Below are 17,452 nucleotides of genomic sequence, written 5' to 3' on the forward strand. Positions count from 1 at the left end.
GGAGGAGGAGGCTGGGGAGGATGAGGTGCAAGAGCTGTAGACTGTGGGGGCAACCCTGATTGACCTTGGGCCTGCGATCCTTGGTGTTGGGAGGACATCATCTGTCCCAAGGTCCGACTGAGTCCCGGCTTCCACTATGTTAACCCAGTGTGCCGTCAGCGAGATGTACCGTCCCTGCCCACAAGCACTTGTCCATGTGTCCGTGGTTAGGTGGACTTTCCCGGTAACTGCGTTGTTGAGGGCATGGCTAGTGCTTTGGGACACATGCTTGTGTAATGCGGGGATGGCACACTGGGAGAAATAGTGGCGGCTTGGGACCGAGTACCGAGGGATGGCCGCCGCCATCAGGTTGTGGAATGCTTCCGTCTCCATGAGCCTAAAAGGCAACATTTCGAGCGCAAGCATTGAAATGTGGGAATTTAGGAGCGTGGGGCATTGGCTGCGTATTTGTGCTTGCGTTCCAAGGACTGGGGTATGGACAATTGAACGCTGCGCTGGGACAAGGACGTGGACGTGCTTCCTGATGCTGCTACTTGAGAATGTGCAACGACAGGTGCAGGGCAGGAAGCATCTTCGCATGCACCATGGACAGGGGATTGGCTTGCATGCACACCAGCGGAAGAAGCAGTGGTGCCAACTGCCTAGAAATAGGCCCAGGTATCAGGGGCCAGGAATAAGTTTTTTTGCATCTTAATCTTCATTATTTGCTTAAAAATCAATCCTTAGAACACCGTTGTTCTGCGCCATTTGCTTGTTGGCACTGCAGAATGCAGCCAGGTCCTTTCCATATTACAGTGCTAAAAACCCAGCTTTTTAAAACTGGTTTAATCATATATAATCACATATAATTGCGCTGAAAATACTGACTTTTCTAGCATCCATTAAAAATTTGTTTCAGTGTGTCAGTGAAGCAATTGACACCAGTTTGCTGTTAAAAATAGTTATCTACAGGCCAGGTATTTAAAACTGTGTTTTCTCCATCACACGGATTACATATAACTTCACTTCAAATTCAGCCATTTGAAATGAGCATGGAAGATATTATCCTCCATTTAAAATGAGCAAGGTGCGTGGCAAAGGTCGGGGAACTGGACGCGATGGTGATAGTGCATGCAGAAGCCGAGGCCGTGGGCAAGATGAAATTGTGCCACAACAAACACCCACATCTTCTCGCCCGACCTTACTGTCCCAATTCCTAGGGGACAACAGCACACCACTATTGAACCCAGAGCAGTGTCAAAAGGTGGTTGGTTGGATAGCGGATAATGATTCCAGTCTCTTTGCCACCACCACCACCACCACCCGGTCTTCCACACGGTCAAGTCTCAGTAGCTGTGAGTCTAGACTGCATATTCCTCCCCCTGCTCCTCCTTCCTCCCACCATGCCGAGTGCCGGGAGACAACTGATCCCACACTTGGACACTCTGAAGAGCTGTTTGCTTTTCCATTTATAGATTCGGGCCTCTCACCCGGTCCACTTGAAGCGGGGCAAGAGGAGATCGAATGTAGCGATGCCCAAATATTTGAGTAGCCACGGTCACACGAAGGCGACGGTGGGAAAGTGTCACAAGAGATGGATGATAATGAGACACAATTACCAGAAAGTCAGGAGGAGGACCAGGGTGCGGAAGTGGAAGACGAGGTGGTGGATGATATAGCAACTGACCCAACCTGGCAGGAGGACATGCAGAGCAAAGACAGCAGCACACAGGGGGAGGGAGGCAGAGCACCCCAACAGGCAGGAAGAAGCAGTGTGGTGGCCTCAAACAGAAGGCAGGCAACCGTTCCCCCGTAACACCAACATGAAGGAAGTTGCCAGTGCAAATGTTAGGTCTTCCCGAGTCTGGTTGTTTTTTAAAGACTCTGCCGATAACCCCAAAAAGGCCATTTGCACCACCTGCCAGGCCACCATCAGCAGGGGTGGCAAAACTAGCAGATTGACCACCACCAGCATGATCAGGCACATGGCAGCAAACTACCCGACTTTGTGGGCTGAACCCCAGGATCCAGGAACAGTGTCTGCAGGTGGCGCCACTGCTTCTTCCGCTGGTGTGCATGCAAGCCAATCCTTGTCCATGGTGCATGCGAAGATGCCTCCAGCCCTGCACCTGTCGTTGCACATTCTCAAGAAGCAGCATCAGGAAGCACGTCCACGTCCTTGTCCCAGCACAGCGTTCAATTGTCCATAACCCAGTCCTTGTAACGCAAGCGCAAATACGCAGTCAACGCCCCATAGGCCACACTACTAAATTCCCACATTTCACGACTGCTTGCGCTCAAAATGTTGCCTTTTAAGCTCGTGGAGATGGAACACGTCCTCCCGATGCCAAGGATCGCAGGCCCTAGGTCTATCAGGGTTGCCCCCATAGTCTACAGCTCCTGCACCTCATGCTCCTCAGCCTCCTCCTCCTCTTCAGCCTCCATCTCTGAAATTACCACATCAGTCACAAGCTGGAAGCACTGCAGCACTGCCTCAGCCAAGCGGCAACAGGCTGTGCTGAAGCTAATATGCTTAGGTGACAAACTGCACAATGCTGAAGAGTTGTGGACAGCTCTGAAAGAGCAAGCAGATCTGTGGCTCACACCGCTGACCCTATAGCCAGACATGGTCGTGTGTGACAATGGCCGGAACCTGGTGGTGGCTTAGTGGAGAGGCGAGCTCACACACACGTACCATGCCTGTCCCATGTGCTTAACCTCGTAGTTCAGCGGTTTCTCAAATCCTACCTGGAGCTGCCAGATCTGCTTGTTAAATTACACCGCCTGTGTGCACATTTTATAAAGTAACCTACAACTACAGCCGCCCTTGCCGTGTTTCAGCAGAGTTTGCAGCTTCCGGCTCACAGACTGGTGTGTGATGTCCCCACGCTTTGGAACTCTACACTGCAGATGTTGGGAAGGATTTGTGAGCAGAAGAGGCCAGTTGTTGAGTACCAGCATCAACAAGGCCGTAGGTATTCAGTTCAGACTCCACACATAAGACCTCAGGAGTGGACATGGATGTCAGAGTTATGTACCATCCTCCAAAAGTCTGAGGACTCCACCAAGATGGTGAGCGGCGATGACACCATAATTAGCATCACCATCCCGCTTCTCTGTCTTCTGAAATGCTCTCTGCTCACAATCAAAGAGGATGCTATTCAGGCGGAGCATGATGAGATGGAGCAAGGAACCATACAGGCTGATTACACACAGCCCAGCCTCATCTCATCCCAACGTGGATTGGGTGACAATGAGGAAGAGGAGGAGGAGGAAGAATAGGAGCTAGCGAGGACACGGAAGTCTTGCCTGTTAGCAGTCTGGCACGCATGGCTGAGTTTGTTACGCTGCCTTTCCATGACCCTCGCGTTCTGAAAATTTTGGGTGACAGTCATTACTGGTTGGTGACACTTCTAGACCCATGCTACATGGAGAACTTTATATCTCTTATTCCTGAGGCATACAGGTCTACAAAAATGGGGCAGTACCAGAAGGCCCTTGTTGCAGAACTATTAAAAAAATTCCCATCTTAAAATGCTGGCCGCAGAGGTCACAGTTCGTTGAACAACCAAGGAGTACAGGCGTGAGAGACACAACTTCAATCCAGCAGAGGCAGGGAAACACTGTCAAAGTTCTGGGACAGTTTTCTCTAACCCTCCCATGCCACAGGCCCTGAGGCGCGGGGTACTCTCACAAGGAGTGCAAAGTTTGCAAAGATGCTGATGGAGTACCTTGCCAACCGTACCAACATCCTCCGTGATTCCTCTGTGCCTTATAATTATTGGGTATCCAAGCTGGATACGTGAAATGAACTGTCTCTCTATGCCTTGGAGGTCCTGCCCAGCCCTGCCGCAGTGTTTTATCAGAGCGGGTTTTTAGTGCCGCTGGTGGAATTATAACTGATAAGCGCATCTGCCTGTCAATTGAAAATGCTGACAGGCTGACTCTTATAAAAATGAACAAGGGCTGGATTGGGCCAGACTTCTCAACACCACCGAATGATAGCAGAGTAACATAAACTCAAATCCAGTGTCTTTTCTTGGGAGGTGTATTCCCATGCACCTTTTCACACCCACACATGGGTATATGCTTCCTGATTTTGACTATTTGCTCCTGACCTCCTCCTTCTCCTCATCCTCCACCACCATATCACCAGGGTGACCGTGGTAGTGATGCAACACCCACATCATTTTTTTAAAGGGTGTTTATGATGCCCGTAAAAAAAAAAAAATTTATACAGTATGTTCATGTATACCCCCCAGGGGTAAATGTTTATCAGCCCATACACTTAGTGCATGGGCATTACAAGTATAGGAGACCCTCTCCTTTCTAATGGGAACATTTTTTATGAGGCCCTCCTCCACGTCTCTTCCAAGGGGCATTGGAGTGCCTCCCATTTTTTGGCAGCCCTTGCATTCACTGCATAGGCAAACACAATGGAAGACCAAATTCCTAATAATGGGAGCATTTCTTTTAGGAGGCCCTCCTCTACGTCTCTTCAAAGGGGTATTGGGGTGCATCCAAATTTTGGGCTGCCCTGCCACTCACTGCATATGCAATAATAGTATAGGAGACCCACTCTTTAGTAATGGGAACAACAAAGCATAGCCGGCTGATGGCTCTCTAACAATAGCAAGGACCGACTGATGACCCTATAAAATAGGCTTTGTGACTTTCAGAGTTCCTCCATTATAAATGACACAGGATGTGTCTGATTATGTGCCACACACCACATGGCTAGATAAGATTGTAAAATGTTAAAGTAACATTTCCCAGTGAATGCATTTGTCTTAAAAAATAAAGAAAAAAACAAAAACAAGGTAGGATACTTGTTTAGTATAAAAACCAGACTCGCCAATGTAACCTCAATGTAATCACATTGTTCAGCTCCTGCACCTCCTCCTCCAGTTCGGCCTCCATCTCCAAAATGCTTAATGCTTAGGTGACAAACTGCCCACCTCTGCAGAGTTGTTGAAAGCTGTAACACAGCAGCCTGATCTGTGGCTCTCACCGCTGAACATACAGCCAGGCATGGTCGTGTGTGACAATGGGCAGGACCTGTTGACGGAAAAATGACAGCCGGAGTACATACGGTTTCCCTCTATGCCAGTCCTTTCACAGAGCTAAAGAATATGGCTGAGGTGAAATACAACTCCCAATGAGAAGCAGTTTCAAACTGAAAAACATTGGGCCCACCAGAGGATTTGATTCTGAGGGCTCAACTTTCTCCCCTGTTCAAGAGCCCTATATGTGCTGCAAAGTTTGCGCTATCATGAACTCTCCTGATGGAGAAGCCAGGGCCCACCCACATGGACGGTGATTGCTGCAAGTCTGCAACAACAGGTGCATTTCAGGAGGCATCATCACATGCGCCAAGGATCACTTATGATGGGCACACTTTCAGGCAGTGACTTGGGAGTCAGAGATGCTTCCAGGGGTCTTCCCCATGCTGTTCCCATGTCTTTTCAGCACTGTATGCATGTGTTTGATGTGTCACACACCATATGGACAGATAAGGTTGTTAAATGTTAAAATGACATTTCCCAGTGAATGCATTTGTCTTGGTTGAAAGCAATGAAAAAGTTCAAAAACGCATCAAAAACGCTACGTGTGAACATAGCCCAAGGTGTGGAGGAGCATTTTTGTTTTTGGTTATTAATTTTGCCTTATATACAAGTCATTACCCTGGAAAGGATTTTCTTTAACATATTTCCCAGAAAAATCCATTTTGGTTTCGTTTTTGCATGTTTTATTGTGAGTCCGTAAAAGTTGCGTAATACCTCTGATAACATTGTTGACAGCAGTGACCTGGGAGTCAGAAATGCTTCCAGGGGACTTCCCCATGCTGTTCCCATGTCATTTGAGCACTGTTCCCATCGATTTGGGCAATTTTTAGGCCCTCTGCAGACCGCCGAGTGGAACCGCCTGAAAACTGCTCGAGTTTCCCATAGACGTACATTGGGCTCGTTACTCGGACCGAGCACTCAAGCATTCCAATTTGATCAACTCAAACAACGAGTACCCAAGCATTTTAGCGCTCGCTCATCACTAGTGATGATCAAAAAAAAGGTATTTCTGGTATTTTGATTTTTTTTCTCATTATGCCGTTTACCGATCAGATTAATTATTTTTTATATTGATAGACCGAGCGTTTCTAAACGCGGTGATGCCAAATATGTGTATATTTGATTTTTTTTTTATTGTTTTATTTTGAATGAGTTGAAAGCGGGGTGACTTGAATATTATAATATTACGCACACACACCTACATATATATATGTATATTATTTTTTCATATTTTTAAAAACCTTTTTTTTTTTTACTTTACACTGTCTTCAATAGTCTCCATGGGAGACTAGAAGCTGCGATCATCCGATTGCCTGTGCTACATACAGCAGGGCTTCCGCCCTGGTGTGTAGCAGATATGCTAACTTGCTATGAGCACCGACCGCTGGGCATAGCATCACAGCAATGACAACTGCAGGAGTCGCCTGCAGACCCCGGGTTGTCATGCCAACCCATCGGTGACCCGCGGTCATGTGACATGGGCGGGAACAGTGATGCGCTTCAAGTGTGGCCATGTTAAATGCCGCTGTCGAAGATTGACAGCGCCATTTAACATGTTAACGGCCACAGGTGGATCGCGTTTCCACTCGTGGCTGTTAGAGGCACATGACAGCTGATGAGATCAAATGAAACAAATGAAAATTTTCAATATGAGAACCTAATTTTATCAAATTCTGTGTAGTACCTGTGAGTTCAAAATGCTCACTTTACTCTTAGATAAAATGCTTAAGGGGTGTAGTTTCCAAAATGGGGTCTCTTTTCTTTTGTTTAGGGGCCGTTAAAATGTGACATGTTGTCATGGTTGTCAATTTGTGTCCAAATTTCAAATGTCGCTTCTTCCTTTCTGAGCCCTGCCAGGTATTCAAACAGAACTTTTTGACTACATGTAGGGTATCACCACACTCAAAAGAAAGTGGAAACAAAGTTTATGGTCCACTATTTCATGTTATCTTTTGCAAAAGTTAAATTTTTGGGCTAAAGCAACATTTTTGTGAAAAATTATAATTTTCAATATGATGGCCTAATGTTATCAAATTCTGTGTAGTGCATGTCGAGTTTAAAATGTTCACAATACATCTGGATAAAATCTAGGGCTCTGATACTTGCTGGTGCATGTGCACCCTTAGCATCCAAGATGCTATTTGTAGCCGTCTTCTTCCTATATAGATCTGTCTGAATCATGTTCTCCGCATCTCTATGGATCATGATATCTAAAAATGGAATATGATCCCTATGAAAGGAGAGTGTAAGCTTCAAACTGAGCTGATTATTATTGAGGATATCAATGAAATTAGTCAAAGTGTCTCCTGTGCCCTTCCAGATGATCAGGACTTCATCTATGTAACGTTTCCACGTTACAACCTGATCTACATAGATGGACATGTCCTCTGCAAAGACGAACTCCTCTTCCCACCATCCTAAATAGAGATTTGCGAATGTGGGTGCGACCGCCCATCGTGGTCCCCCGTGTTTGCAGGTATAAGCGTCCATCAAAAACAAAATAATTTATTTTCAAAGTGAACTTAAGAAGGGCAAGAAGAAAATCCTTTCATGTTGGATTAAGATCATGATTTTTGAAAAATTGAAAATAAGATTAAGATACGCAAGAGGACATTCAATTGTGGGGACATTGGTTATGGAATATTCATATTGGTGCTGTCATATTGAAGTCAGTACTTTGTGGGTCAAAGCTGGTTAGAATCTATTACAGCAGTGGCCCAATATACATCCCCTTGGATGTATGATAATTTGTTTCATTAATATTTTAATCTTATCATTAAAAGTTAAATTTTATTCACTTTTTCTCCTTGATATCCCTCCTATTTTCTAATAAATTCTGAAACCATTACTCAGTAGTGAAATATAGTGTTGTTAAAAGCATTCTATGCATAAAAGGGCTAAACCTTATAAATATTCCTTGAACTATGTTTGATGCAGCATTAAATGAAGTAAATGTATTTCTTGAAACAGCAATACTGTGTTATATATTTATTCCAAGGTTATATATCATTCATTTAAACATCAGTTCCTCTGACATAAAATAATTACCCACAAATCCCTGAATTGTCCTCTTGAAGACGTTTTCTAATATTCTGTGTATGTGTCACTCTTTAGTTTCAAACAAGGCATACCATATGTTTCGGACTATAAGACGCACTGGACCATAAGATGCCCCCCAAATTTTGGGGAGGAAAATAGGAAAAAATTTTTTTTTTTTAATAAAATGGTGGTGCATCTTATAGTCCGATTTTATGGTAGCTTAACTGGGAGCGGTCAGCTGCAGTGGAGTGGGGTCACAGGAGGCAGGGTCGCTGCTGCAGGGTCGCTGCTGCAGGAAGCTGGCGGTCGTGGCAGTGGCAGGAGTGGGGTGATGCTGCAGTACCTGAGATCTCAATGTATGCATGCACCACCTCTTGTCGCCATTTTCACAAAGACCAGAGAAGTGAAAACAATGGTAAGTGTGGGGACACCGCAAACATTTTGTGAGAGCTCGGGGCCTGCAGAATAACCCTACTCCTGCCGCTGCCACTAGCTTCCAGCAGCAGCGACCCTGCTTCCTGTGACCCCGCTCCACCACAGCCACCCCCCAGTAAGCTATATTCGGATTATAAGACGCACCCCAATTTTCTTCCCAAATTTTGGGAAAAAAAGTGCGCCATATAATCCGAAAAAAATACAGTAATTCTAGGAAATGGAGAGTTCACGATAACACACTAGACATTGTTCCCTGATGTTTGCTAGTGTGTTATTGGAAATCTATCAAATCTTAACAGATTCCATGGCCAAACTTGGCACAAACCTTTTGGCTTTGCAGGTCTTATGGAAGACTAGTTTTCCCCCTTGCATACATACAGGAATCAGCAGAAGCAGTCATAGACATAAAAGTGACCTTGTGCAAGAATAATAAAAATGTGGGCCCAGTAAAATAGTTATAATAATGCACAATTTCCCCTGCTTTGGACTTGGAAGTGGGCCTTTTTACCTTTTGGACCACTGTCCAGCTGCACAGGTTTCACCAATGGTATGTATGCCCCTGGGAATCAGATCTTCACAGCAAAGCTTCTTGGTTGCATTCACAGAGTAGCTGCTGGTCGGGGCAGTGAGTTGAGGAAAGGATAATAAATGAGGCAGGTAAATACTAAAGCAACAGGAACAATGACATAATCTCATGTTTAGTAAAATAACCAAGTTTTAATCAAGGGGTTCAGGCAGAGATGTTAGAGGTGTCAGACTGTCCAGGTTAAAATCCAGGCATCTGAGGGAATAAATATCAATGTAGTGGGTTCAGGTCAGAAATACCAGAATCGGTTAGGATAAATTAAGAAAGAGCAATAGCAATGTAATAATTGGTATCAGAAAGGTGTCACATATGGATTGAGAAAGAGCACTATGTGCCTCTATTGGTGACGGAACCCTCTCCTTACATTGATATGTTGATCAGCTCAGTGATTGGACAGTCAGGAGAACCTAATGAAAATACATGTACAACATAAAATAATGGCCGTGCAGTTGAAAGCTATAAGGTTATTGGAGCAGCCAGCAGGGCGAGACTCACTCTCTGGAAAAGAGCTGGGTAGCATTGCCTCCTTTGATGTTAGCTCCACTTTTGAAAGCAGCTGACACTGCTGGAATAATATTACATGTTACAGATGTTACAAGCTTCACCTTATGCCTCTAGTTTCAGCATCTTGTCCCAGTATTAGACGTTTCAGGATAAAGATATATTTAGGTCATACCTACTATAGATAAGAGAACATTTTTACTGTGTTTTAGGGAAATACTAATCTTTCTAAGTAGGCACGGATGCATTTTTTGCTACCGAAGAACAAAAAGTGTTTAATAGTAAATAATGCAAATACTCAAAAGCTAGTCTACAAAATCTGAAATGATGTGTGCCAAAGATAAGCCATTGCTTTGGGGCATCGCGTTCGAGTCAAATTTTTTGAAATTCACTTTTTTATACAAATTTAAACATTGTGAAATTCTGTTAATGGGTCACAAAAGAAAAAAAACTTTCCAGCATCAGAGAGCGGGCTAACATCATTTTGCGTTGCTGCATGGGTCTCCCCATAATGCCCTGCAGCTATGACATCTTATGGATTATCATACCTTGTACAGTAGTTGTCATTTCCTTGGCCCTCACAGATCAGCAGTTCTCAGCGGAACACAGTTTATACAGACTAGTTATTTGTCATCTCTAGAGTCACTGGGTAAGTATCTTTCTCTCTCTCTCTTCTGTATTGTGTAAGCTCTTATGGTCACTGTGGTCACCTCTCTCTCTCTTCTGTAGTGTGCAAACACTTTTGATCAACGGGGTCATCTCTCTCTCTTCTAGAGTATAGGCTGATATGGTCAACCGGGTCCTCTCTCTAGCCTGTAGTGTGCAAGCTCTTATGGTCAGTAGGGTCCTCTCTATCTCCTGTAGAGTGTAAGCTCTTATAGTTAAAAGGGTTCTCCCTCTCTCGCTTATAAAGTGTAAGCTCCTTTGGCCAGCGGAGTTCTCTCTCTCTCCTCTCTCACACATATATTTACAGAGCAATTGTAAGCTTTCCAGTATTGAGAGCCGCTCCAATTTATTCACTGCAAATCAAATTTTTGGGGAAAATTAGGCAAACTTGGCAAAAATGTATGCAAAAAGATGCACTCATCTCTAGCCAACTGTCATGATTTTGCAGAGACAGCCCAGGGAACAAGACCCAAAAATAGTGGGTTTTATGCAAACTACACCCCAAAACTGGCATAGCTGGACATTTGGGGGATAGTGTTTCTGGGATGAGACCTACATGTGTCAATTTTGGCCCTCATACTATTGCTATTACTGTTTATGTCCATGTATCCTGTGTGACAAGATGTACATGATCAGTGTCAATGTTCTGGATAGCTTGTTGGGTATTTGTCATGAGAAGATGGGCAAAGTGGACTATGCTGTGTCCTGGCACCCATGGTTTCATGTCACTGCTTAATTCAATATAATTGAAATGGTCTGGCAATTAAAATATCTTTCCTTCTAGGTTGACCAGACCTAGCTGTATGATAACATACAAACTTTGATCCTTTTGTCTTATCTTTGTTTATGATCAACTTCAAGGCTCTTTGTTGATGATCACTTCATGGCCCTTTTTGATTCTCTTAATCTATATAAATTGCATATGCTTGTGAAAAATACATAATAACTATATATTAGTATGAAGAATGGAATGGTGGAATGATGGTTGGAGCAGACTTCACATTGCTTGATTGTAGTCTGAAACCATGGTGACACATAAGTCAGTGAATGTGCTGTCTACACAAACAGGCTATTTTTAAGAAAAAATATTGCTACCATGGCTTGCAAAATGGAGGTTTTAAAATTATTTTTTATTAAAAGACTTATGTAACAATTTATCAAGCCTGGCATTTCTGACACTAGTCTTGAAGAAAAGTGTGATGAAAAAAGAGAAGGCAAATCCATTAGGAGGTGTATGCTTCTTAATTAAATTGATGCACTTTCAGGATGTCCTTGCACCATCAACTGAAATGTACACCAACTGGAGTAGACTTTCATTATTATTTATGGGAATTTCTGTCATAAATTATAACAAATTTGTTGGGACACAGACATTAGTGTCTCTATGAAATTTTGTAGAAATTGGTACCCGGGAGTAAATGTGGAAAAGGTCGCAAACTTACAACTCTTTTACACCAGTAAATAGGTGTAAAGGTCTTGATAAAGTCCTCCTAGTATATGAATAAAGCTCTGTGCACATATTATTATGTTGATTTACCTTTAATAGGTAACTATGATACAACTATTAAATCATTATTCAGATTTCTTGGTACTGTTCATAAATGATATGTGCGTACTGTAAATACTTAAACAGTATATAATATTCAATATGCAAGAAGAATCAAGCTGATTGAAAAATGTAAAGCAACATACATAATTATTCTAAAGAATTCAAGGAAGAGAGGAAATGTCATTCTGCAGAAAAAATACATGTGTATAAATACTGAAATTCTAACATGGCTGCAAGGGAATATATCATACTGAGAAGAAATAAATTTCAAGCCAAAAATCAATACTGAATATATCACATTAATTGCTATAGACAATAAATTTCTATGATGGGTAACGGAGGTTGCAATACCATAATACATTTAAATCTTTTTATGGCTCTTCAGTTTCATGGTAAGTCATAGCTACAAGTATGTGTTTGTGTGCATGGTTGTGGAACAAACATTAAGAAATCTAATTTTTGGTGTGAATTGCTTATTTATCATTTTCACCTCATCAGTAACACTCATTGAACTTTTTACTCTAGGCAATTTTCCCTCAATTGTCATTCATAACAGGCCACCTGCCATGTGTTCTCTATGGCTGCAGAGTTATATGAAACATGCACAAGTCTTTTAAAGAAAATACATTAAAGATTCATATAACTCGAAAGGAAAGAACTGATGTCCCTTAGGGTAGTAACCCTCTGATCTTATTGCAGTGTCAAAAAAGATGAATTTCTGAGTGCCATTGTCAGGCTCCAAAGGTTAATGCTTCCACTATTCTTCTTTATAAAAATTAAATTAGCCTTCATTACAGTATAAATACTGGTAAGTAATCATTTCTGAATATCTCAGAAGCCATCCAATTGAATTAAGTCTTAATTGTGTCACAGTACTGAGTGAGTTGCACTTATAAATAATTTTATAATGCTATGAATAGATATATACTGATTTATACATAATGCTAATACACACATAGTGTAAATCCCTCTTTTTATATAATATTGTTTTGCTTGATACATGTGTAGAAGAAGCATATTTTATGCTTTATTTTGTTCATAGCGTTTTTTTAACCACATCAAATCAGATTTATGCTAAGTTAGAGTACACAAATAAAGGAGGGGTATTACTTGAGAATACAAAGCCTTGAAAAAGTATTCATACCCCATGAACTTTTCCATAGTTTTTCACGTTATACCCACTTAAATGATTTTATGGGGATTTTATGTGATATACCAACTGTTAGAACCTTGCTCTTAGGTTTTTTCCTTTGCTGGTCACATGACCTTGTTGGCCTATTTAATCCTGCTCCGCCCTTCTGGCTTTGCTGGACTTCATTGTATAACTACTTTCTAGCTAGCCTGTGCTCTGTATCTAACTCTGTTAGTTTGCTTGGTCTACGGACCTCTATGTTCTATATATTTTGTTTGTTCGTCTGTCTGCTACTATTTCTGTTAGGAGGTGTCCCATTTTCCTCCCAGTCCTTAGTACTTGTAGGGATTCCTTCCCCACATCTATAGGTCTCCGTACAGACTAGCTTAGGACTTTAGCAGGTCTGATCGCAGGATCAGGTTCCCTGTTACATCGTAGGGATTCAGCTGAGTTCTATCGTAGGGACAGATCTCCTCTCTTTCCTTAGCTCTGGTAGCAGAACATAACAGTAAGTCCAGCCCAATATTTTTTCAGAGGTAGATGCAGAAAAAAATATATTCAGTTTGCAACCTGATGGAGGTCAGTATAGATGGACTAATACAACCAGTCCCACACACAGCTAGAAGCCCAATATTTTTTCAGAGGTAGATGCAGAAAAAAATTATATTCAGTTTGCAACCTGATGGAGGTCAGTATAGATGGACTAATAGAACAAGTCCCACACACAGCTAGAAGCCCAAATATTTTTTCAGAGGTAGATGCAGATAAAAATCATTTTTAATTTGCAACCTGATGGAGGTCAGTATAGATGGACTAATAGAGAAAGTCCCACACACTGCTAGAAGGCCAAATATTTTTTCAGAGCTAGATGCAGGTAAAAATTATTTTTAATTTGCAACCTGATGGAGGTCAGTATAGATGGACTAATAGAGAAAGTCCCACACACTACTAGAAGCCCAAATATTTTTTCAGAAGTAGATGCAGATAAAAATTATTTTTAATATGCAGCCTGATGTGACTAAGCCGTTTTTGGTTGAGGTTGATGCTTCCTCTGTGGGGGTTGGTGCAGTATTGTCTCAGGATAACGGGGATGGATTACATCCCTGTGCCTTTTTTTCAAAAAAATTTTCGGAGACTGAACTGAATTACGATATTGGTAATCGGGAATTATTGGCTATTAAACTCGCATTTGAACACTGGCGCCACTTTTTGGAAGGTGCGGAATTTCCCGTTCAGGTTCTTACGGATCATAAAAATCTGATATATCTTGATGCTGCCAAGCGCCTGAATGCCCGTCAGGCTAGGTGGGCACTGTTTTTCTCGCGGTTTAATTTCTCCGTTACTTACATCCCTGGTACTAAGAATGTTAAGGCGGATGCCTTGTCTCGCAGTTTTTCTCCCATAGTTGGTGCTGAGAAAGAGGAGAACATTTTACAAGAAGGTGACATGGTTTGGTTGTCCTCTAGGAATCTGCGGTTGAGGATTCCTTCTAAGAAATTGGGTCCCAAGTTTGTAGGGCCCTTTAAGGTGCTTCAGGTTGTCAACCAATCTGCTGTTAGGTTGGAGGTTCCTACCTCCTGGAGAATTAATCCGGTATTTCATGTCTCTCTGTTAAAAAAAGCTGTTGTGTCGGATGGTGACGCCTCTGCCTCTGTTCCTCCGGTGGTGGAGGACGGGGAATATGAAATTTCTCGCATCCTTAACTCTAGACGGTATAGAGGGAGTTTGCAGTATCTTGTGGCCTGGAAAGGTTTCGGACCGGAGGATAACTCTTGGGTGAGGTCAGATGATGTTTCCGCGTCCAGACTTATCAGAGCGTTTCACAGGAGATATCCTGATAAGCCTCGTCCTAGGGGATCCGGAGGATCCTCTTAGAAGGGGGGGTACTGTTAGAACCTTGCTCTTAGGTTTTTTCCTTTGCTGGTCACATGACCTTGTTGGCCTATTTAATCCTGCTCCGCCCTTCTGGCTTTGCTGGACTTCATTGTATAACTACTTTCTAGCTAGCCTGTGCTCTGTATCTAACTCTGTTAGTTTGCTTGGTCTACGGACCTCTATGTTCTATATATTTTGTTTGTTCGTCTGTCTGCTACTATTTCTGTTAGGAGGTGTCCCATTTTCCTCCCAGTCCTTAGTACTTGTAGGGATTCCTTCCCCACATCTATAGGTCTCCGTACAGACTAGCTTAGGACTTTAGCAGGTCTGATCGCAGGATCAGGTTCCCTGTTACATCGTAGGGATTCAGCTGTGTTCTATCGTAGGGACAGATCTCCTCTCTTTCCTTAGCTCTGGTAGCAGAACATAACACCAACACCAAGTAAAAAGTATTTGTGAAGTGTAAAGGAAGTGATACATTTTTTTTCTAAATATTTTAAATATAAATCTGATAATTGTGACATGCATTTGTATTCAGCCCCCTGTAGTCTGATGCTCCTAAATAAATCCTGAGTGACCAATTGCCTCCAGATTTAAGATAATTAATAAATCAAGTCCGCTTGTGTATAATTTATTCTCACTACAACTACAGCTGTTTTGTGAAGGCCTCAGAGTTTTGTTTGAGAACATTAGGGATCAAACAGATTCATGAAAACTTAGGAACATACCAGACAGGTTAGGGATAAAGTTGTGGAAAGTAAAGCAGGGTTAGGTTATAAAAAATGTAGCCCAAGCTCTGAACATCTCACTGAGTACTGTTCAATCCATGATCCAAAAATGGAAGAAGTATGGCACAGCTGCAAACCTACCAAGACATTGCGGCCCACCTAAACTGACATCCCAAGCAATGAGAGCACATTAGAGAAGCATCCAAGAGCCTGGAGCAGCTGCAGAGATGCACAACTCAGGTGGGAGAATCTGTTAACAGGACAACTATTAGTCATATACTCCACAAATCTGGCCTATATGGCAGAGTGAGAAGAAGAAAGTCATTTTTGAAAGCAAACTAAAATAAGTCCCATAGTACCATTGGCAGTTTCTAAAAAGCCATGTAGGGGACACAATTAGCATGTTGAAGAAGGTGTTCTGGTCAGATAAGACCAAAGTAGAACTTTCTGGACTAAATGCAAAACACTATGTGAGGTGGAAATCTAATACTGCATATCACCCTGAAAGCACCATCCCCACAGTCAAACATGGTGGTGGCAGCATCATGCTTTTCATCAGCAGGAACAGGGATGATGATCAGAGTTGATGTGATGATGTATGGAGATAAATATAGGGCAATCCTGGTGGAAAATCTGTTAGATGCTGTAAAAGACTTGAGACTGGGATGTAGATTCACCTTCCAGCAGTACAAAAATCCTAAACATATTGCCAGACCTACAATGGAATGGTTTAAATGAAAACATATTCATGTGTTTGAATAACGCAGTCAAAGTCCAGACCTAAATCCCATTGAGAATCACTTACAATTGCTGTTCACAAACACTCTCTATCCAATCTAACTGAGCAAGAGATAGTTTCAAAGAAAAATGGACAAAAATTTCAGCCTCTAGATGTACAAAGCTGGTAGAGACATACCCCAAAATACTTGCAGCAGCAATTGCAGCAAAAGTTGGTCCTAAAAAGGGTCTGAATATAAATGCATGGCACAATTATCAGATTTATATTTTTTACATTTTTATAAAAATATGTATAATTTCCTTTACACTTCACAAATATCTGCTACTTTGTGTTGATATATAGCATAAAATCCCAATATAAAACATTTATGTTTGTGGGTGTAACGTGAAAAAATGTGGAAAAGTTCATGGAGTATTAATACTTTTTCAAGGCACTATGTGAACCAACAGTTAACTAATGTACCGTAGATCAGACTGCTGTAATCTCTAACTGGTTATAAATACTTGCAATATTCTTCAAGTCAGAGGCGAATCTAGGGTTTCCTGCACCCAAGGCAATTATTCATTTTTGTGCCCTCTCCTATGCACAGCTTAAAAGGTTTGGCCACTATACAGAGTAGCTTCGTCATTTCTATAGTGGTTGTTGCCAGTCACTATAGTTTTTACAGAGCTACTGTGTTCCGGCAGTATCTGAGAGCTTCCAGTACGGGTCACAGCTCGGCAGGGTGTGGGACCGCAGTAAAAATGTTATGTTTTTGACAAGAAATTGTGTTAAAAAAGGCAAAAATCCTCTGCTTGCAATGATTGAAATCTGTAATAAAAATCTGCAGAAAAAAATTGACATACAGTGGATGTCAAATGTAGCTGCGGAATATCATCAAAGCACCTGGTGCAGCTCATACTGTAAGAAACATTGAATTTTCCACCTGAAAAATCCAGTGAGATAATCTGCTGTGTCTGACTTCAATACTGCAATGGATTCTATATTATATGCATACATAGTAGTATAGATTTAATTTATTTACTTGTACAGAAAAAAGGAGGGTTCTTTGGTGCTCAGTGTACAATTCTATGCTGTGTCATTTCACTTAGTTTGATTGACAGCATTCAGAGCACATAGGATCACAAAGTAGCAGGTGGCCGATGCAGACAGGAGAG

The sequence above is a fragment of the Phyllobates terribilis genome, unplaced genomic scaffold (assembly GCF_046119375.1).
Source record: "Phyllobates terribilis strain yellow unplaced genomic scaffold, ASM4611937v1 Scaffold_4__5_contigs__length_816908805, whole genome shotgun sequence".
Taxonomy (NCBI): Eukaryota; Metazoa; Chordata; class Amphibia; order Anura; family Dendrobatidae; genus Phyllobates; species Phyllobates terribilis.